Below are 25,244 nucleotides of genomic sequence, written 5' to 3'. Positions count from 1 at the left end.
GGGCCACTGAAACTAAGGCAGGCACCCTCAGAAGGCTGGAGGTAAGAGGCGCAGAGAGAAATCCTTCCAAGGCAGCTTGCAGCAACCCCCACAAACTAAAGGCAGAGTGGGAGGGCAGAGAGATTATCTATAATGCAAAAAGAGCTGGCAGCTGCACTATAAACTAGAGACAAAATCCCCATGGTTCAGAAAGATAGTGACTTTACTCTAAAACACAAAGATATCTCTGGATTCATGCCAGTATGCAGATGTTAGAATTATCAAAGAGGGATTATAAAATAATTACAATAAAAATACTAAAACATCTAGTGGGAAAGAGGGACCACATGTGTGAAGAGATGAGGAATTTTATTGAGGAATGTAAACTCTGAAGAAAAACTAATAGAATGGATAGAAATGTAAAATGTTATTGGAAATGAAGAATTCATGGCTTAACAATTGGGCACAGAGGAAAAGATCAGTTCATTGGAAGCTGGGAGAACAGAAAATATCTAAACTGAAATATAAAGAGAAAAATAAAAAAGGACATTCACTCTCTGTAACACTCTCTGTAAAATGCTTTAAAAAAAAAAGACAGAAAGGAAATAATAGATGAAACCCTGGATCTACAGGAAGGAATGATGAGCATGAGAAACATAAATACCTTTCTTAAGCTATATATACCCTTATATCTTTAAAACCTTTTCACTGTCTAAAAGAAAAATAATAATATATTTGGTATTTATAACATATGTAAAATAAAATATAATGTAATTAGAGCACAAAAACTGAGATTATAGTGTTTAAGATTCATGAAAAAGTATACAATTATTTGAAGGTAGACTGTGATAAATTAAAGATACTTATTTATATTATAGAGTAATTACTAAGCGCGCACACACACACACACACACACACACACAAAGAGGTATACACAAAAAGCTAAAAGAGGGTAAAATTCAATATGAAAAATATTTGATTCACCAAAAGAAAGGTAGGAAAGGAGGAACAAATTAAATAATGGATAAGTAGAAAACAAATAGCAGTTTTATATATTTAAACACTACAACATCAATATTTGTCAGACTAGATGAAAAAGTAAAGCCCAATAAAGGCTATTTACAAGAAACACATGATAATTATAAAGACAGACTAAACAGTTGAAAGTAAAGGTGTAGAAAAAGCTGTACATGCAAACACTAAACATAATAAATCTGGTATGGCTTTATTGCTATTAGTCAAAGAAGACTTAAAGACAAAGAAAAGATAAGCAAAGATAAAGATAAAGAGGAGTATTCCAAAATGATAAAAGAACTAACCCATCAAGAAGACATAACAATTCTAAAGGCCCATGCACTTAATAGAAGATTTGAACAACACTAAACACCAACTTGAACTAAATGATGCTTATAGAACATTACACTCAATACACATTATTTTTAGGTGTACATATAATATTGATACTAGATCATATGCTGGGCCATAAAATAAAGCTCAAATATAAAAAGGTTGAAATTATACAGAGTATATTCTTCAGCCACAGTAACATTAAGTTAGAAATAAATAAGTCATCTTGATTTGGAAAATCTCCAAAATATTTTAAAATTAAGCCATATACATTAAACAATCTATGTATCAAAGAAACATAAAATTAGAAAATTCTTTGAACTAACACACAATACTTGAACTAAAAGAATAGAAACAAAACATATAAAATATGTCAGATTCAGTTAAAGTAGTGCTTAGAGGGCAATTTATAGCTTTATAAAATAGTCATTAAAGAAAAGAAAAATGTGTGAGATCAGCAAAATAAGTTTCCAATTATGAATTTAGGAAAAGAGGGGCAAATTAAGCCTAAGGTAGGCAGAAGAAAGGAAATAACAAAAACATGAAAAGAAAGTAATGAAATAGAAAACATATAAATAACAGAGGAAATTAACAAAAACAAAGGTTACTTTATTGAAAAGGCTAATATAATTAACTAATCTCTAGACTGACCAAGAAAAATAGTACAAGCAACACAAACTGTCGATCTCAAGAAATCAAGGATTACTGCTACAGATTCTAGTAGATACATTTGACATCTTAGATATCATTTGACATCTTAGATAAAATATACAAATTCCTTTAAAGATACAAATTATCACACCTAATACAAAATTTTTTTTAACTTAAAGAAACCTATAACTGCTAAAGGGATTAAATGTATAATTAAAAACTTTCCCACAATGCACACTCTAGGCCCAGAAGTATTCACTGATAAATTTTATCACACATTTAAGAAAGAAATAATACAAATCCTACTTAAACTCCTCCACAAAAAAAGAATAGAAAGGAATACTTCCCAATTCATTTTAGAACATTAGTATTACTCTGATACCAAAAGTCACCAGAAGAAGAACTACAGACTAATTCCTCATAAACAAATGCAAAATTCTAACAAAATATTAGCACATCAAATCCAGCAACAAATAAAAAGAACAATACTTCATGATCAAGTGAGGTATATCACATGAATGCAAGACTGGTCTAACAATGAAAATTCAATCAGTATAAATTACTACTTTACACAGAATAAAAGAGAATATAGAATTATCTTAGTAGATAACAGATAGATGATAAGATTATCTTAATAGATGCAGAAAAATATATGACAAAATTCAACACTCAGCTCTGATAAAAACTTATAACAAACTAGGAAGAGAATGGAACTTCAATCAGACACATGTTATCTATAAAAAGCCTTACAGCTAACGTCATATTCAATGCAATGGTGAAGCAGTAAATAGTTTTCCTCTAAAATTGAGACAAGATAAGGATTCTCCATTCTTGTCCATGAAAAATAAATAAATGAAAGGAAAATCTATGACATGGGAAGAAGTTAAACTCACTATTCACTGATGACATTACTATATGTGTAGAGAAATCAGTGTAACTACTAAGGTATGACTAATTGAATTGTACTTTTACATGCTAACAACAAACAAATGGAAATGAAGTTTTTAAAATACTACTTATTATAGTATCAAAACCCTCAAATGTCTAAGAATAAATCTAATGAAATATGTATAATACTTCTACATTAAAAACTGTAAAACAAAACCCACATATGTTTGGTCAGTTGATTTTCAACCAAGATGCCAAGTAAATTCAATGGGAAAAAATCTTTTTTCCAGCTTCATTGAAATATAATTGACAAATAAAATTGTAAGATGTTTAAAGTGTACAATGTGATGATTTAGTATACGTATACATTGTGAAAGGATTCCCCCATTTAGTTAATTAATACATCCATTACCTTGCATATTTACCTTTTTCTTCTTGTTGAGAACATTTAAGTTCTGCTCTCTTAGTAAATTTCAATTATACAATAGAGTGTTAACAACTACAGTCACCATGTGATACACTGGATACTCAGACCTTATTCATCTAATAACTGAAAGATCTGTAACCTTTTATCAACCTCCCCCATCATCCCCACTCTCCAACTCATGACAACTACTTTTCTACTTTCTACTTCTATGAGTGTGGCTATAAAAATTTTTTTCAGTTTCCACATATAAGTGAAACCATGCAGTATTTTACTTTCTAACAAATGGTGCTGGAACAACAGGATTATCTATAGAACAAGAAATGAATCTCAACCTCTACTTCATTCCAAACAAAAAATTTGAAATGGATCATTACTGGCAGCTGACTGAAAACTGGTGCAAACCAGGGGAATCCAACTGTTGAACTCAAAGAAAACAAGACTCCCACTTCTGACCAATATAAAGAGGGGTTGGATTTACCCTCCTAACTGAATCAACCAAAAAACAATCAAAATATAGGACATAACAATTCTGAACACATTAAGCATGAGGCAGTGAAGAATAGTGATCCCTGAGGGAAGGGAACAGAAGCAGGTGAGGCATAGGGTTGCCCCACATAGGGTCTTGGAAGAGTTTCCAGGGTGCAACACAAAGTGGGGGAACATCTTTAGAACCATACAGACTCCCTGAGCTGAGGAGACCAAGGAGGCTACAGTTCACAGGACGGACTACAGGAATGTAGGAATTGTAGGAAGTGATGAAAGTTATAACACATCTACCACAACTCGGTTTTTCCCTCATTCAACAGATCCTGTTGATGTTCTTTCCTCCATAAGAGTTGTTGACCAAACCTTTGGTATTTATTACTCTTCCTTGAAATTTTAGTAAGGCTCAAACTTGGTTGGCTAAAGATGGTTGATGTGGGTAATTTAGTGTAAATCACTTTTACTTTAGGATAGTAAATGAGTAAAAGTGCATTAGTCATCACAAATACTTGTGCTAGTTCACATTCAAGTATTGGGCCTTCCCTGCATCACAGCAGAGGCCCTTCACCATGCTGTATCCTCAACCACTGAGTAAGCAGTTACATGGTATTAACAGCTGCTTTTTTTCACCCTTGAACTGACTGAATTTTAGCAAGGGATGAAATAATTTTTACTGACAAAAATGTGGAAGGTTTACATAGTCCCTTACAACTTGGGCTGGAAACTTTAAAAGGAATATGATAAACACCCACCCACTCCTTCCAAGCTACTTGTAGATTAAACAATGTCACATCTGTTTGTGAATTAAAAGACTTATTCTATGGCTTTTGCATTTTATCTTCATGTTTCCTACTCTTATAAAAAATGTACACATGACCACAGCTAAATTGTATGTTCATCGAGATTATTACATCCATACCATTATATCTTTTTATAACACAAACACTATATTGTTTACATAATCTCCTTAGATCATATGTGATAAGCATTCACTGTATATGATATGAGAAATTACTGCTTTTTACAACACATTAATGACTCATAGAAACCATGACTTCAACTATGCAAAGTATACTTTTATCTAGTGGACATTTTATGATCCAATGGAGAATAGAGACCACTAGGTTCACCCTCCTCAAACATATTCCATTAGTTTTGAAGGCGTTGTTAAGGGATCTGTGATTCAAGAGTTAGGAAACACCCCAAAACTAGAAGACAAGGTGAAGTGCAACAGATAATAGAATTTATCAAGTGCAGGTCAGAGTTTAGCTACAAGGATGTGGAGCCATCCGGAGAGGCTTAGGGAGCTGAATCTCGGACAAAGTGTTCAAGAAGAGACCATTGGTCATGCTGGGGTCTGAGCTACAAGATGGGGGTCTTCAAACTATATTTCTCTGAAACTTGTGCCTACCGTCCTTCACAAAGCAGGGCTTCCAACAGACCTTTGTGTTTAAGCCTACAGTGTCTGAAAGGGATTTTGGTTTACAGCCTCCAGTTGCATCTCCAGGACATGAGTGTGTGCTTATTTTAGTCCTTTGAAGCTTTGAAACATGGCACACTCTTCTCCTTCTGCTGATAGCATCTTTGGCCATAGTTTTTTCTCAAAATTAGCTATTGCATCCATACGAAAATCTGTTGATGCGGGTAATGCCTCTCTTGATGAAGTATATAGCAAGTCTCTTCCTCAGCAGCTAGTAGACATCACCACATAATTTGATGATATATAGAAAAGACAACTGTCTTTGAGCTTGTGAATCATTCTATTTTTCCAGAAAAAAAATTTCATCATCAGCTCTTTCATCTCTACCTTCTCAAAGTCTTATCCTCTCTTGAGATAGTATCAGGTCAATAGGCATTCCATATTGATGCTGATCTTTCTAACCACAGTGAATATTTTTAAATGAATACTTTTTTTATTTCACCTGTAACCATTCCTTATCTTTTTTCTTGAGATAAGGAATTATTGACTGCATAGATAAATGCATCACTTGTTCAATGATTTTTTTTGTTTGTCCTTCTGAATTTTTCCTATACTCAAATAACTTTGCACTTCCAGTGAGCTCATTTTTGTTTTCATTGCCATCATAATGCCTCTTCTTAAAACCCTCCTTGCTTTTGTACCTGTTGACCATAACAGAATTAATAATGGCCAACATCTCAACATGAAAGGCAAACCTGAAAAAAATCATAGTACTTGCTATGGTCTAAATGTCTGTGTCTCCCCCAAATTCATATGTTGGAATTCTCATGTGCAAGGTGAAGGTGTTAGTAGGTGGGGCCTTTGGGGGTGATTAGGTCATGAAGGTGGAGCCCTCATGAATGGGATTAGTGCCTTTATAGAAAAGGTTCCAGAGAGATCGCATGCCCCTTAACCATGTGAGGACACAGCAAGAAGTCAGCGGTCTGCAACCAGAAAGATGGCCTTCACCAGAAACCTACCATGTTAGCACCTTGATGTTGGCCTTCCAGCCTCCCAAACTGTGCAAAATAAATTTCTGTTGTCCTGTTGTAAGCTACCCAGTTTGTGATATACCCAGGCTATATTTTGTTATAGCCACCCAAATTGACTAAGACAGTAATCTAGCCAAAATGTGGTGACAGGGACTAAAATATTCATACTTCCCTGCTCATGCCAACTGTCAGGGTAGGCAGACCTGAGCCACTATTCTTTTGGACCATAAGTTGAAAGATGCTATACATAAAGCACAAAACTGTAGGTAAGTTGCTTTCTTTCTGTTCCGTCCATCAGTCTGTGAGTTAGATGAGTGCAGAATCTATGTTCAGTGTCTCTAGTACATCCCATCACAATTGTTCCATAATAATAACACCCAGGGTGTATTTTCTGAATTCAAGAAAACAAATTCATAAAAATCTCTGATTTCAGAGGAAACAGAAAATTCCTTTAGAGCCATATTCATCTACTTGAGATTGAACAGCAAGATTATCTGGGAAGATTTGTTCAAGGTCACATACCCACCTTCTCCACACTGAATATGTATCATTAAAGAAAGTTTCCAGAAGATTCTTATATGTGAGTCTGACTTAGAAATCATAGTAATAAAAGATTCAGTTTGATTTTTTTGGTTAATTTTAATGTGTTACAATCACAAAGGCAATGAAGAAATAAATATATGTATATGCATACACTTACTTGCATACTATACATGTATACATATACATGTATATTTATAGATAGATAAATATGTATGTACATATTTATATTTGTACATATTTATAGATTGATAAATAAATAGGTAGATGACATATAAATAGTACTGAGACATTTTATCTGGCCTTAAACCCATGAGTTAGAAATGTGAAATACAAAATAAGAAATAATATCAAAAATTTTTGAATGTGTACAAAAATGATTGAATCATAATAGAGAAAACAGAAAGAACAGGCATTTTTCAAAGTATCACATGAGCTGCTGTGCCAATTAATGTGTTAATCTGGTTTTCTTATAAATGGAGATACTTATGTGTTGTCCTTTGATATTTTTAAATGAATATAAGGCAGGTGAGTTACTAAATTTTTCAAGAAAAAGTTTTAGGTATAAAACATGTTTTCATCTCATCAAAACATTAGATTCCACATATAAGTGGTATCCTATGATATTTGTCTTTCTCTGTCTGACTTACTTCACTTAGTATGATAATCCCTAGGTCCAATGAACTTATTTACAAAACAGAAAGAGACTCACAGACATAGAAAACAAACTTATGGTTACCAAAAGGGAAACTGGGGAGAGGGATAAGTTAGGAATTTGGGAGTGACATATACACAGTACTATATATAAAATAGATAGGCAACAAGGATCTACTATATAGCACAGGGAACTCTACTCAGTATTTTGTAATAACCTATAATGGAAAATAATCTGAAAAAGAATATATATATATACACACACACATATATAACAGAATCACTCTGCTGTACACCTGAAACTAACATGACATTGTTAATCAACTATATTTCAATAAAAAATAAATTAAAAAAATATAACAGACATTTATTATCTCACAGTTTCAGCAGATCAGAAATTCAGGAATAGCTTAGCTAGACAGCTATGGCTCAAGCTTTCTCATGGCCTGCAGTCACAACTAAGTTGGGTAGGGAGGTATTGAAGAAGAACCCCTTTTAAATTCATGCATGTCATTGTTGCAGGCCTTGGGCCCTCACCAGGTGGGTCTTTCCATAGGGCTACCTCATGACTTCAGGTGACTTTCCCCCAGCTCTGAGTGATTCCAGTGAGAATGAGAGAGCTCAAGCACCCGCAAGATGAAAGCCACAATCCTTTAAACCCAATCTTGGAAGTGACAGCCCCTCACTTCTGCTGTATTCTATTCACTGGAAGCAAGTCACTAAATCAAGCCTACACTAATTGCCTGGGTATCACACAGAAGGATTATATGAAGATCATTAGATGCCATCTCAGAAGCTTTCTACATCAACCTGAAAAAGAACGTTGCAAGCAATTTTGTTATTATACTAATTCACAACTCTGATCATCCCAGCAATTACACTAGGTAGAGTGGTAAAAAGGATAATCAAAATCCCCATCAAAGATGCAGACATTGAGTTTTACACGTCAGGATGGAAAAATTTCCACAATCTCTGACCATTTAATAGGATTTTGGTATAGAAGCTGCCCTCTGACTGCCGTCTCAAAATTTCACTGAGAAAAATGTTTTTCCCACGCAATATCTCACACGCCCCTTGGAATTGTGGGAGATATGTAGTAGGCTCCAAGGTGTGGTTGAAAGAATTAGAGCCCACGACTCAGAAGGACTGTACTCTGGTTCCAGGTCTGATAATAAATTTTCTAGGTATCAGCACCTCTATGTATAAATGTAATGCTTTTAAGAGTTCCTTATGTCCTGCCAGTATTCAATAAATAACACTTGGAAGAAAAACTAAGTAATATTACTTTCATGAGTCATTACCATTGTTTTTCTGCATATATAAGGTAAAAAAAAAAGTCTCATTTGGACTGCTTAAATTTTTAATGCAGCTAAAATCTCAGAGCCTAGACTTAAAACACCAAGCCTAGGTTTAAATATCAAGAAACTAGTAAAATAGTATTTTGTGTGTCCATGAAAAAAGGGTACTATTGCTGTAATTAGTCTTTCTTACTCTTTTTAAAATTGTAATTAACTCTTGATTGTGGGGTGTGTATATATGTGTGTGTTTAATAAATGTTTTATTTGGGGATAATTTTGGATTTACAGAAACGTTGCAAAGACAGTACAGAGAGTTTCCATATACCCTTAACATAGTTTTCCCTAAGGTTATCATCTTACATAAGAATAATACATTTGTCAAAACTAAGAATAACATTGGTACATTACTTTTGACTCAACTTCAGATTTCATTCAGGTTCTACCAGTTTTTCCATGAATGTCCTTTTTCTGTTCCAGGATCCGATCCAGAATGCCACAATGCATTGTCATCTGGTCTCCTAGTCTCCTCCAATCTGTCCTCCTTTATTTTTCATGACCGTAGCAATTTTGAGGAGTAGTGGTTATTCTGTAGAATATCCTTCAATTCAGGCTGTGTGATGTTTTTCTCATGATTAGGCTAAGAATACAAGATGAGCCGACTTCTCATCACATCATATCAAGGGGTACATGATATCAGCATGAATTACTACTGATGGTGTTAACCTTTATGATTTGCTTAAAGTGGTGTCTGCTAGATTTCTGCACTGTAAAGTCTCTCTTTTTTTTCCTTTCCTATACTCTATTGATAAGATGCAAGTCACTATACCCAGCCCACACTCAAGTGATCCAGGGCACATTTTATTGTGAACATTTTACCCAGTGGCAAAATTCATTTTGGAAATTTCAATATAAATATGCCTTCTCTTTAAATTTAAATCTCTATGACTCTTCATAAAAATTTATTTCCCAATAAATGCTTCTTTACTCCATACTTCTCTCTCTTTAGGCCCACCTCTGGAAACATTTTAAACATGAGAGAGAAGTAAAAACATTTAATCATCATTAAAGGACAAAGCAGAATATAAACTACTGTCAAAATTGCATTAAATGACATTAGTTGTTCATCCTCAAGTCAGTATGTGATGGTTCTGGTTATGTTATATATGAGGAAACAAACAAAAACAAAAAAACTGAATTTTGTAGAACTGCAAAAATCCCATATCTATAGTTTATGGCACAGCACTTTAAAATATTCTGATTTTTTACTGACAGTTATTTAGACTAAAGATTTGAAAGCCAAACTTTACAGAGTTATCTGTCCTTGCTAGGATTCTAGCTCAAAGATCTCTCAGGTTTTAATCTTCCTAATTAGACTGCGTGAACCCTGTCCACAGCTCTGAAGGTGATCTTTATACAACTCGAAGGGCTGCAAAGTAGTTGTATGTCCAACAGAGCCTCCTCTTCCCCGAAAATTTAAAATAACAACATTCCTCTTCATTTCCTTCATTATTTAAGAAGTTTGGGTGTGATTCTCCAAGTAATGATTTGTGTTGCAGAATTTCGAGACTGGCAGAAAAAAATCTCTCGAAGAAGAGGTCCTACAGCTGTGAAACGTTCTCTTGCTGACACAGTTTCAGTCTGGAGGCATTTAGAGTATGAAGTAAGACTTCACTTTTATTGGCTATGTGTGGGTTGTCTGGTTTCTTGGCAAGCATATTTTGCACGTTGAATATTTCCCATGAATACTTTCTTTTCGTTTCGTGTTTGGGCTCCATTGGTTCTAGTAGGTAACCAATAAATTAAGCAAAACAAATTAAATATCCCTTTTTTCATGCTTTGGTTATACACATTTCAGAGGAAAGTGTTTGGGACCTAAATTTTCTATTTAATTGATTCAATTTTAGATTTTTGTTTTGCTTGTTATAAACCCTCAACAAGTTTGTAGTTTCCTTTGAGGGTAGGGATTATCTCTGTTTATTTTTTTCTGCAGGGCCCCATACAGTGCTGAGCATAACATGTGGCTTCAAAGGAAAAAGGACAAAACAAAAACAAAAACAAAAACAAAACCTACAAAAGTGACCCTTTACTTTAGATTTTACTCATTCTTGAAAATTTTATAAAATGTTTGTTAACAAATTAATACTGTACTATTAAATCAGGAGATGGCTTAAATACATAGTGACCAAAAGATACACCAGTGTTTTAGTAATATTTTTATACTACTCTTATGTTAAATATCAGTGGTTCTGATTTATTTGTACTGTAGTCTTCTGCATATTTACTTTTCACTTCTCTACTGAATTCCTCACATTGACTTGTAAGAAAAATCTAAAACTCTTTGTTCTTTCTATTCCTTCAGTTGTCTGTTGTGTAATGCCTAGAAACCAGGCTGATAAGATGAATGATAACAGCTCATGTATATTCATATGCAATCTTATATCACACATTATCTCACTGCATCTTCTTTCCTATTCTACTACCCAGGCTCAGATCCTCATCACCACTGCAGTAACCACCTACTATAGCCAGTCCCCCTTCTTTTTTTCATTGTTCAAATTGTTACTATATTTATCCTTATAAATCATATCCTGATCTTATCTCTTTCTTACTAAAATAAATCCAATAGTTTTCTATGTCCTATAAAATGAAGTAAAAAAAAAAGCCTGCTAACAAATATTTCAAGAAAAATATAACACAGAACAAACCAAGTGCTCATGGAAAAGAACACACAAGATGAAACTAGAAAGTTTAGATACATAGAGAGCTAATAGAATAGATACGAAGGTTATTTCTCTATAATTTAAGGAGATTTATTCCCTGTTTGGCAATGAGGAGTAACTGCAAAACTTTTAGTAAGAAAGTAATATACTATTTGTATTTTAGGGGCAGCATTCAGACTATAGTGCACATAAAAGGGATAATAGAAAGGGACTGATGGAAAATTTGGACAGAAGCCTATCTCAGTTAAGTCCAAGTGAGAGATAAAAAGGAGGTAGAGAAAAGGAGGTGTAATCAAGGGAAGAGTTGAAGGTACTTGATGACTGATTAGAGAATAGGATGAGGAAGCTGACAGGACAGAGAAAGACTTGAGGTTTCTATTTTGGATGGTTTTTATCAATAACAAATATAGGAGATATTAGTGGAAGAATAGATTTGGTTGCAGGTGGAAGAGCTGGGTGGTTAGTGATGCAAATGTGATACGAAGAGCATGCTGAGCTTAGTTTTGTATATACTGAGGTTGAAGATCTTGTGGAACACCCCGGAAGGCATTTAATATGAAAGAATTTAGGCAAGATCCTGTGTGTAACTTTCCTTTTATTTCCTGTAGTGTTCAGCACAGAGCCTTTAGTTTCAATAAACACTTACTTGAATGAGTAATTATGATTGAGGGAATGCATAAGTGAATGATTGCATTCAGGTTCCCAAATAGCAGAGAGGTGTTCATAATTTTACTCTACACCATCCTCTAGGTTGGCTCATGAGCACCTCAAGTAGAGAAAGGCCCTAGCAGAGCTCTTTGAAGGAGGAGATCCTGTACTACCAATGTTATCAAGTACCAGTGGGCCACGCCCCATTTACCTGGTCCATAGAAAGAACTAGCAAAAATGAAGTGTCCACTGATCAACCTCCAAATGTTCATCTGTGCACAAAAATATGCTAGCAAAGGCAAGGAAGGGTTTTTTGTGAGCTGTCCCTAACGTTCCATTTGCTTGGAACCCTAGCTTTACTTTGTTTCTTTACTCCCACTTCCCCTTTTTAAAAAATTTCTTTTGTTGCCTAGGAAATTTTCTCTTCCTTCTGCCTTTGTTCTCCTGCTTATTAACTTTACTTATTCTTCCTCTGATTCTTCTCATAAATATCATTTAACATATTTTAGAAATTGAGAAAAACTACAGAGAGATTGCAGAAAATTCAAAAGCTGGAGTAGAAAAACTCAGACAATTTAATTACATCTCAATGGAAAAAGGGACTTTTAATGTAGCTTATGGTTAGAAGACATTCAAGTAAAATATGTTGTAACATTAGTATTATCAAAAATCCAGAAACTGTAAAAATTAAAACCAGATAAGTAAAATAGTGTTAGTAAGAGTTTATTAGGCACATAAGAACAGTTCACAAACTGGTAACCTTCAAACCAACAGTGGAATGACGCTCAGAGACATGACACTGCAGGATGGCTTATAAAGTGAAAATAAGGTCATTGTTTAACCCTTACAGTGATTCGTTATTACAATGAGGCTTTCCAGATGGTACAGGATTGGTTAAAAGTGCAGATCTTATATCATTTTAGAAAGATGAGTTAGGTTTCTTTTATGATTATGAGATGAATACGTATCCAAGAAATAAAAAAAGTGAAGTTTTGCTTATGTTCATGAAGTAAGCTAGATTTAGTTTTGTTTATGTGGCTTAAACGATTTTACCTTCTTGGGGGATTTTCGAGCCTGGTCTCCATTTTATTTTATTTTATCAACTCCTCCCTTTTGGTCACTCTCTCTGAAAGCTGACTATATGACCAACTAGTATAGTGTTACTCTCAGATACCACTATCGACATAGCCATTGAGACGAATGGTCATGTAGCCACTGTTACCAACAGTTACAACATCATCACAGATACATGTGGTTGGTTCAGTGAGTCCTTTGATTTGTCTAATCCTGATGAATACCATTTGAGATGTGAGTGGCTGCTGAAAGGCATTTAAAAGCCTTGAGAGGATACAATGCACTAGGGAGGTTGTTAATACGATGAATATGAGGAGGATAATAGGCAAGGATTTAAAATAACCCAGAGCACATTACCAGGAGCCAAGATTTAAATAAATCAAATGAGTTATAATCATATTAAGGTTTCACATTTCTAAGTTAACCTACATTTGGGGGATAACATGCAATTGGGTTTCCATTTTTTTCTGAGTTATTTACATAGCACAACATGTATTAGCAATCACATTTCCTCATGATTACTTAGGGAAGGATGACATGAGGATGTTTTATTTCAGGAGGTGGTGTTGCAGGTGGGCTTCCACCTAAATTAGGCTTCTATATGATTTGAGCCATCAGGTAATTTACTAAGAAGAATTTCTATGGAAACCAAAGAAAAACAAAGGTTAATAGTTGGAGCAAAATATAAACTCAGTGTCTGAGTTTGGAGAGGTGCCAATTGAGAAAATGTCTGGATTTGAGTTCAAAGCATTTTAGATGGTGAAATGTGGTGGCAGTTTCAATCTGAAGGAGCTTCTAGATTTGCAGTTTGACTGCCTTTGATGGTGTCATTGGATGTTCTGGTGAACTCTCTTGAGTGTCCCATACAGCAGCAAGCATGAAGGCTGTCCATACATGACCTGTTATGATGATTTCTCTGAAGTTGACAGGTAGATAACAATACCTCAAAGACAATTAATAGGACTGGAATCTGATAACAGGTATGCTATAGTTGTCTATTAAAACAATTTTTGTCTATATTTATATATTTTTGTCTACATTTTATAAAGGTATTTTTATCAAAGATAATTACAGTGAGAATAATTTGTTTATAAAATAAGTCTAGCTGCATTAAATACGGCCTGGTTATTTACATGAATGTAGCAATAACAGTGATGATCTGTATATTCTCGAATATAATACTCCAATCAAAGCTTTGGTAGTATCCAAGGATGTTTGTTAACTCCACAAAGCTAACCTTCAGTATTTAAAATTCTCAAGTAATAATAAATCTCAGATGAGAACTTTAAAAGTCTCTTTAGGCAGAGGAGCCAAGTTAAGGACTTGCCCAATTGTGTCCTGTTATAGGGAGAACAGATTATTTATGAACTTATGTAAATACCTATATTGTCATGAAAATAAGAATATTTAATAATTGTTTCTGAATTCTAGAGGAAACAGGGAGAAAAAGATAAATGTTTCAATCTTTATTTGTATAGGTATATTTTACCAAATTGCTGTAAGTTATAGACAGCTTAAAAGAAAGGAGAAAAAGAGTTTCTTTAAATCTGGAAAACAAAACAAAGTACCAGCAATGTTTCAAACAAAATCATAAAAATTATAAACATCCTTATCAGTTCATTCAGTTTTATGTAAATAATTCTTGTTTTTCTTGATCTGGGATTAACAGTTATATGAATCAATCAATTTTTCCATTAGAATTCTAAAAATTCTTACTGAATTCAGCATTTTGAGCTAAAGTTAATAGAAACCTGTATTTTAGAGTAATTGTCAGGGACTTTTCCATGAATCTGCTTGAAGGTGAAACATTTTTGCCTGTAGTTGATTGTAAACACTTTCAGAGGAGAATCAAGTGTAAAACAATAATTGTCTGTGAATGATAAAAGACTTAGAAATAGCCATGGTAAACCAGACAAGGGGCCAGTCATACCTATCACAATGCTCACAATAGTCAGCCTGCCAAAATAGAAGGACCCATGCCACCCACATAGGGAGTACCCTTAGAACATATAGTAATGGTGACCAGAGGGGAGTATGCTGCTGGGACACATAGGACATCTCCTAAGAGAGGCCACTTCTCCAAGATCAGGAAACATAACCAAACCTACCAGATACACAGAAATAAAAACACCAAATTAGGGAAAATGAGGTGACAGAAGAACATGTTCCAAAAAAAGGAACATGATAAAATGCCAGAAGAAATAAGTGAAAAGGAGATAGGCAATCTACCCAATAAAGAGTTCAAGGTAATGATTGTAAAGATGAACAAAAAACTCAAGAGAAGAATGGATGATTATAGTGAGAAGTTTATCAAATAGTGTGAAGATAAAAAGAAGTAGACAGAGTTGAAAAATAAAAAAACTGAAATACAAAATACAGTAGAAGGAATAAACAGTTGATGGAAGATAAAGAAGAACAGATTGCTGAGCTGGAAGACATAGTAATGGAAACTGAACAGAAAAAAAGAAAAGAAAAGAAATGAGGATAGTTTAGGGGACCTCTGAGACATCAAGCATACTAACATTTGCATTATAGGGATCCCAGAAGGAGAAGAGAGAGAGAAGGGGCAGAAAACATATTTGGAGAAATCAAGATTGAAAAATTCCCTGACCTGGGAAAGGAAATAGACATTACATAATGACTAAAAGATCAAGAAGAAGATATAACAGTTGTAACTAGGTATACACCCAACACAGGAGCACCTAAATACATAAAGCAAATATTAACAGACATAAAGGGAGAAATTGACAGTAACACAATAACAATAGGGGACTTTAACACCACTCTTACATCAATGGACACATCATCCAGACAGAAAATCTATAAGGACATACCTTAAATGATACATTCGACCAAATCGACTTATTAGATATAAATAGAACATTCCATCCAAAAGCAGCAGAATACACATTCTTTTTAAATGCATGGGGAACACTCTCCAGGATAGATCACATGCTGGCCACAAAACAAGTCTCATAAATTTAATAAAACTGAAATAATATCAAATAACTTTTCCAACCACAACATTATGAAATAAGAAATCAGAAAAAAATGCATAAAACAGAAACATGTGGAGGCTAAACAATATGTTACTAAACAACCAATGGATCACTGAATAAATAAAAGAAGAAATAAAAATATACCTGGAGACAAATGAAAACAAAAAGAAATCATAATGATCAGAAAAGAAATAAATGAAATAGAGACAAAAAATAGAAAAGATCAATGAAATTATGATCTAGTTCTTTGGAAAGATAAATAAAATTAATGCACCTTTAGCCAGACTTATCAAAGAGAAAGAGAGAGAGAGAGAGAGAACCCAAATCAATAAAATCAGAAATTAAAAAAGAGAAGTTAAAATCAACACCGCAGAAATACAAAGAATCGTAAGAGACTACTATGAACCACTATTTGCCAATAAAATCAACAACCAAGAAGAAATGGACAAATTTCTAAAAATGTACCAACTCCCCAGACTGAACCAGGAAGAAATAGAAAATACAAATAGATTAGCTACCAGTAATTAAATTGAATCAGCAATAAAACTAGAAAACAAAAACATCCCAACAAACAAAAGTTCAGGACCAGATGGCTTCATGGGGGAATTCTACCTCACATTTAGAGAAGAGTTAACACCTATCCTTCTGAAACTCTTCCAAAAAATTACAGAGGAAGTAACACTTCTGATCTTATTCTACAAGGCCAGCCTCACCCTGAAACCAAAACTAGACAAAAAATACAGGCCAATATCACTGATGAACATAGATGCAAAAATCCTCAACAAAATACTAGCAAACTGAATCCAACAATACATTAAAAGGATCATACACTGTAATCAAGTGGGATTTATCCCAGGGATACAAGGATTCTTCAATATATGCAAATCAATCAGTCTAATACACCACATCAACAAACTGAAGAATAAAAACCATATGATTATCTCAACAGATGCAGAAAAAGCTTTTGACATAATTTAACACCCATTTACGATAGAAACTCTCCAGAAAGTGGGCATAGAGGGAACCTACCTCAACATAATAAAGGTCATACTTGACAAACCCACAGCTAACATCATACTCAATGATGAAAAGCTGAAAGCATTTCCTGTAAGATCAGGAAAAAGGCAAAGATATCCACTCTCACCACTTTTATTCAACACAGGTTTGGAAGTCCTAGCCACAGCAATTAGAAAAGAAAAAAGAAATAAAAGGTATCCAAATCAGAAGGGAAAAATAAATTTTCTTCATTTGCACATGATACAATCATATATATCTATATATCTACAATCATATCTATATCTATATATCTATATATAGATATAAATATTAATCCCCAAAACCAGAAATACTGAGTTCTCTCTTACGAACAGAAGGATGACTTACTAAGAAGCTTCAACAAATAAAACTCAGATATGCACAATAAAGTCAGAAGTTCAAATCACACAAAAAAAGCAGAGTTTTTTTTTTAATCCAATGGAAACTTATCCTAGGACGCTGAGATTGGTGAGAAAGCAGTGAGTGCAATGGGCTCTGCGGGTACCAGCACATGGTTGCACATAAGTCTCAGTGTCACTGAGGGAGGTCTCCTTTGGTTCCCATTTCTGACCCTAGAAACTATCAAAAATTCAGAAACAGTAGAAATTAAAACCAGATAAGTAAAATGGTATTAGTAGGAGTTTATTGTGCTCATAAGAACAGTTCATGAACTAGGAGTCTTCAGACTAAAACTGTAATTAAGTTCAGAGGCATGACATTGCAGGATGGCTTATGAAGTGAAAATGAGGAAGTTGTTTAACCCTTACAATAATTGGCTATTACAATGGGGGTTTGCAGATGGCAGAGGACTGGTTAAAAGTGATTTATCTTACAACATTTTAGGAAAATGAGTTAAGTTTCTTTTGTGATTATCAGAGGAAAACATTTATAAGAAATGGCCTAAGTTTCACTTATGTTCATGAAATAAGTTAGATTTAGTTTTGCTAACATGGCTTAAATGGTTTTGTCTTGAGGGATTTGCAAGCCTGGTCTCTGTTTTATTTTATTTTAACACTATTATGGAATCTAAGTGTTTTGCTAAGTTTCAAAATATTTCAACAATGCTGGTTTAAAATACTTTCTAACAACTAGGAATCCCGGTCTTTAAAAAGGTCTTTTTCAAAGAGAAGTATGTTACTTCAGATTCAAACTCAAGCCTGAAAGAAGAAACAGAATGTAAATATTAAAGATTTCTAATAGGCCCAACATTCTAACATTGACAAAAGATGAATCATTGTCTTTTATTTCTGCTTGGGAAATAAGTAGTATCTTCCCAAACAGGTCTCCACATAACTAAAATGGAAAAATACTTGAAGAACTTAGAAAAAAAAAAAGGAATCACTTGGTACGTAACTCTCATCAGTAAATATTTGTTGAATTAGATTTATCATCAGAGTATAAATGTGTATGGCTGCTTTGCTTAAATTAGTACAAATTCTATTAGGCAGATTCAGAATTAGTATAATTCTTCTTTCTTGAGGTGATATAGCAAAGTGGAGAAGAACACACACTTTGAAGGATAAAAGTCTTTGATTCAATTACTCCTCCAATTCTTATTAGCTGCATGATGATAACTTGTTTAATCTAATTACACCTCAGTTTCTGTTCCTGAAAAATGAAGATTAAAGCACCTATCTCTTTGGCTGAGGTCAAATATGACTGTGAAACATTTAACACAGTAGTGGCTATGTAGTACTTGGTAACTATTGCTATGTTCCCCAACAGTTCTTAATGGTATTCATATAAACAAAATAAAATGAAAATTTATCACAATATCAAACTACTGTTAAACAATAACAGAGGAAGTTCAAGCTTTCTTGACAAAGAATGAAGGATGCAGAATGATGTTGCCTTTTCTATTACTAACAAATCAAATTTGGTTTGCTTTATACATACTGAATTTCAGGGCTCTTTCTAGGGCACTTGGGGTCAGCATCATGTGCCTGAATTGTTCAGGTGAGTTTAAGTCAGGTAAGAAGATCCTTGCTCAGAGGCAGGGCAGGTCTAGTGATCTCTAGGATGTAGAAAGCACCAAGTGGAATTAACTTTACAGATGCTATTGATGAGCATGGACAGCTAGAAAGTCCTTGAACAGGGGTGGGCAACATGAACCATTATTTTCAGTGAGTGACCTTTCTTGCAAAGGTGGACAACAGGTGTGATACTCTTGGAAATGACAACAGAAGGATGACTCACTGCATTTCAATTTACATTACTTTTAGTGGGTAGGAATGTTCCCATTGAGGAGAGAGACAAAAGCCTCTATTATTTCTTTGGCAGCTCTTTTTGTTTGTTTTTGACCCCGCTTATCTCCCAAATTAGATAAAGTAACAGAAATAGAGGTAAGGTTCATAGAGAGACTAAGATAAGAGAAAAGCCTGTGAAAATTCTGCCAGAGTAGGTTGGGAGAACTGCCCTGACTGAAAGCAGTGTGATCCAGCTGTCACAAACTGAACAGAAGAAGAACCAGGACATATAATAGCTATTTTCTTTTTATTTCAGAAAGGTATGGCTACATATAGTTTTTTTCCTTTTCAACTTAAAGACTAGTAATGTAGGCATTTTTCAAAATATCTGAGATTTTTCTATCACCTAGAAATTCTACTGAGACTTTCAGTCTCTTCCTAGGCAAATAAGACTTGAGACATTATTTTTCCCCTTTCAACTTGTTATCTTACTTTTATTAAAGAATCTTAAAGACTTTATTAGCTAAAAATAAGGAAGGATCTGAATGGTGACAGATAATGGTGAGTAATAATGTGGCAATATACAGAAAGATTGTATTATTTTGGAAACAAGAGAATGAAACTGTACTGCATTGCTATGTGACAGAACAAGCACAGATCAGGCTAACATCAGTAACTAAACAGCCGAGGGTCACTCTTTCCTTGACCAAAAGTATAAATATATATTTTGTGCTTTTAATCAACTCACATAATTGAGTCTTACCAATTTCCTTGGAAATCTGTGACAAAAAAGGAGCTCTTTCCCAGTTTTTGTAACCAAACATTTTAGGAGAAAGAAATACATTAGCTTCCCCGCCCATGCCCTCCACCCAGCCAAGAGATCAAAGAAAGCATTGTTCAAATACATACATATATACATACATACATACTTGGCTTAGTTATGACTGTTTAGTTCTCCCTGATATGCATTCCCTCCCAGAAGCCTCGTAATCAGCTACAACTAAAATAATTTGAAATGGTTTTTTCTCATTGTCACCATTTGACCCTTGTTTCTGAACTCAGTCCAGCATTTTTCTTATCATTGCACGAAGCACCATAAATTATACTTCCAGGAACCCTTCACTGACCTGCTCGTACAGACAGGTTAAGGGGAGTGAGTGTGGGGTTTTGGCACCAGCAACTTGCTGTCTTATGACTCACTATGCAGGAATTACAAAAGAGAGCTTCTTTCCCTATGGTTTTAAGGGGAGCTCAAAGCCCATGTTAGATACCTTCCTGCTGCCTACAAGTGGAGAGATTCCCAAAATGCAGGGAAAAAACACATAGACTTAAAAATAAAAGTTGGTCTCATATTTCTAGAATATGGATTTTTCTTATTATTTGAGTAAATACTGCAATGCAGTTTCCCTCAAACTAGACACCACATAAAATATATTTCCAAAAGTTTTCTGAGAATAGAATTCAAGAATAAAGTCATCCCAACGTAAAGCTACCAGCTCATGCTTTCTTCCAGTTTCTATGCTATATTCATCAAATATCCATTTCTAAGATAGCAACCCATGCCTACCTCCCAGGACACCAGGGGACATGAATATATGAAAAGACATAAAACATGATTTATAATGATAGATCATGTTAGCTGCATATACATTTAACTGATTTTAACTTGTGAAAATGCTTAAACAACTTTTGGAATTAATCACGTGGTTTAAGGATTCTAAATCTGATAAATTCTACTCACAGTCCTGATAAATTTTTTGTCAGCTTTTAAGTCCCAGGTGAAAGAGACTATTGAGTGGAGTGAAACCTAACCTGGTCAATTCAGGAATAAGACAGCCAAATAAAGGAAAAGACTCTAATTAGAACATAGACAACTCCATCCTCTTTCATCCTTCAACTTTTGTTGACTGGTTTAATAGTTCACAGGGGAAAAGTCTGTGTTAAAATATACCACCCAAGACTGAAATAAATGTTCAACAAATGTCAGCCAATCACAGAGGGAAGACTGATACTAGAACTGGGTCATAACAGATAGTTCACAAGATCACTGCACTCCTCTCCATCCCAGGCAACCAGAAGGTGAATAAAGCAAAAATAAATATGCCTAGAAGTATTTTTGTGAATGAGGCTTGGAAGTGGAAGCTTTAGTTTTATCCCATTCCAATACCTATAACTTAATCACATGGCCACACTTAACTGCAAGGAAGGCTGCTTATACACACAAGGTGTGTGCCCAGGAAGTTGAAGAGAATATGAATTTTAGTGAATATATAATAATTCCTGCCAGATAGCTAATCCTCAAAGTATTCTAAATTTTACTGTTGGATAAATTCAGATAATCTTTTTAAAATATATGAATCAAAGTCAATAAGGTTCAGAAGATCAACATTCTAGGAAAGGGACAGTAGAAATGGTTTCCTATAGGTACATCATGAGAACCTCCAGGTCACCTCTGGGGAGAAAAAGAAACAAAATTGATAGCCTGGAGTATTTTAGGTTGGTTACATGGGAAATTGTGTCAACATGAAAATTGCAATGATTTACCAAATATCCATGAACATTCTTCCTCTTGGAGTCTTTAATTACTAGCACAAGTGTTTAGGTGTTTGAGACTATTAAACAACCTTATTTTGTAATTATTTGAAAACTAAAATCCCATCTGTAGTCAAGAGTTCCCATGGTTCTTTTTAAGTCTGTTCTGCATAAATTATACTCTAATTTCAGTTTTTTACTATCCCAAAGTGGATTGTCATTCAAATAAAAATTGGCCCAATCCTAAAAATTAAAACATATGATACTTTTCCTCTTTAAGCATGTCTTTGTTAACATAAGATTAAAACATTAGTGATATATTGTTTGAAGAATAATTAAATATATGTTTAAAAATGATTTTTTTCTTGTTTTTTTCAATAGGAAATTAAATGTTCTTCACCCAGCATGTTTATTAATTTATCTAATTCTTTAAATATATGACTAAGAGAATTGGAACATTTTGCCAAATTCTGAATGAAAATGACAATGAGCCATTTCCCCAGTTTCCTGTGACTATTTGGAGGGAATTGATGGCAATTAAATCTAATAAAACTTTTGTTGTCATTTTTAATTGAACTTTTTATTTTGAGATAATTGTAGATTCACTTCTAGTTGTGAGAAGTAATACAAGGAGATGCTTTAAATCCTTTACCCAATTTTCAGCAAATCTTGCAAAGCTGTATAATATCACCACTAGGATATTGACATTCATGTAATCCACTGGTCTTACTCATATTTCCCCAGTTTTACTTGCACTAATTTGTGTGTGTGTGTGTGTGTGTGTGTGTGTGTGTGTGTGTGTGCGCGCATTAGCTCTGTGCAATTTACCACATGTCCAAGTCTGTATATCTACCACCACAGTCAAGATACAGGAAGTTCCATCAGAACAAAGATTCCTGGTTGTGTCCTTTTATTATCAAGCCCACCTCCCGACCCTTCACTACCCTCCACCCTCCCTAACTCCTGGCAATCACTAATCTGTTCTCCATTTCTATAATGTTGTCATTTCTAGAATGTTATATAAATAGAATCATACAGTATGTGTGAGAATGACTTTTTTTTGCTCTATATAATTCTCCTGAGACTCATTCAAGTTGTGTATACTAGTAATACATTTTAAAACATTAATAAGACAAATATAATCTTAAACTAGCTTTAGAATCACTAACTGATTTTTTTTTTCTTTTAATGGTCTAATTTAGTGCTTCTCAGTCACCTAGAGGCTTGTTAAATTAAAACACAGCTTGCTGGACCTGCCCCTAGAGTTCTGACAAAGTAGTCTGAAGAGGGCCTGAGAATGCACGTGTCTGAAAACTCTTCGTAAGGATGATGCTTTCGGCTCCACTTTGAATAGCGCTGTTTAAATTTATAATTAAGAGCTCATCCTAATTCTTATTTAAAATATTGTTCAAAAGAATTCATTCTCACTTGTCTATACCCAAAACTTGTGGGCCTAAGAGAGAACGTAACACATTCTCAGGCTTCTCAAGGAATACTCCACTAGTCTCAGGAGGAAAACAGACTTTCTAAATCAGATACCAAATAAACAAATAGAACCCAGGAAGTTTACAAAGGTGGAGATATAAATAGTCATAAACATATGAAAATGCTTCTAAGCAGTAATCAATGAAATGCAAATTAAATCAATGAGTTCATAACACCTTTAAATCTTTCAAAAATTTGGTAACATGACATGTTGGTAAATAGAGAAACATGCAGCCATAATAGACAATGGGCAGAACTACTTTATTGGATAATTTTTCATAGTTTATTAACATTAAATATGCCTTATGATCCAGTTACAGCAGTACCAGAGAGAAAGAGAGAAAAATACATGCCCAAGACAGCATATTATATGGGAATTTGTTGCAGATTTTTGAAAAAAGTAAATGTACATAAATGTCCATAAATAAAGGGAAAACTAATTAATATCTCTCAGCAGTTTTAAGAAAATGAAATCACTCTCCATGCACAAAGATGGAAAGGCTTCTAATTTAGCACATATCTAGGGTCTGACTGCCATCCTACCTGGTGACCAGGGAAGCCAGTGGATATTTCCTCTGCCTTCTTCCTCTGGACCACTATAAATCACCAGTATCTCCCTGGAAGGTGCTTGTACATATGTCTGCACTCGAGGCTAGGTGGCTGTCATGTGAGAGTCAGGCTCCTGGATTGCCTGGCTCTAATATCCAACAGGGATTGAATTCACAACTCCCACAGCACTGCAGCAAACAAAGAAACAGTTCTCAACTGGCTATCTTCCCAAGCTCAGAACAGAGGGGACAAACAGAAACACTCATCTCCGAGTCTGTCTCTGAAAGCGGTCTATTTGCATACTTTGAAAGCTGCTGCCTGAGCATCAGATTTCTAATTTAGCACACACCTTATGGACTGAATGACATCCTTCCTGGAGACCAGGAAGCTTGTGGAACCCCTTCTGCTCACTCCCTCTAGCCTACTTCAAGATGCCAGTGTTTCTCTGGAAGAAGCTTGTATATACATTTGGCTCCCCAGCTTTTCTAGCCACAGGCCAAGGATGCACACCTGGATTACTTGGCTCTGAGAACCAACAGGGCTTGCATTCTCAAGTGCCACAGGACTGCAGCAAAGAAGCATTTTTTAATGGGTATAGCAGCACCTCTGCACACACAGCTTTACACCTGGACCAAGCACAGGGGGAGCAGGCAAAATGCCAACCTTCTGGTTTCTTCCTGGGTGTGGCCTAACTACATACTTTCCAAGCTGCTGTCTGAGACTCCAGTTTCTAATCAATTGGCATCTAAGTGCTGGCTGTGTTTCTCCCCTTTGGGACACTGATGGGTCTTGGCACATCCTCAAATACTGAGAGGCATCAGGAACAAAGAAGGTGGCTTTGTATTTACAAAAATTTAAGAGACAAACAAGACTTCAGGCTGGACTGATTGATGGAGTTCATCTCCCACATGAGACCATTCTGTCAAGACTGCGAGAGGTGGCTGCTTTATCTATGTGCAGAAACCAATACAGAGAGTAAGAAAAATGAAGAAAGAGAATATATCCCAAAGAACAAAATAAAACCCCAGAAACAGATAATAATGAAATAGAGATGAATAATTTACCTATTAGAGAGTTCAAAATAACAGTCATAAAGATGTTCACTGAGGACATGAACAAAGTAAGAATATTAAAGTAGAGGTAGAAAATATTAGAAAGTACCAAGCAAATCACAGAGCTAAAGAATATAATAAGTAAACTAAAAAATTCAATAGAGGGGTTCAACAGCAGACTAGATGAGCAGCAGAAAGGATCAGTGAACTTGAAGACAGGATGGTGAAATGCATCTAATCTGAGAA

The sequence above is a fragment of the Leucopleurus acutus genome (assembly GCF_964270905.1).
Source record: "Leucopleurus acutus genome assembly, chromosome: 15".
Classification (NCBI taxonomy): Eukaryota; Metazoa; Chordata; class Mammalia; order Artiodactyla; family Delphinidae; genus Leucopleurus; species Leucopleurus acutus.
This window is presented reverse-complemented; position numbering follows the sequence as displayed.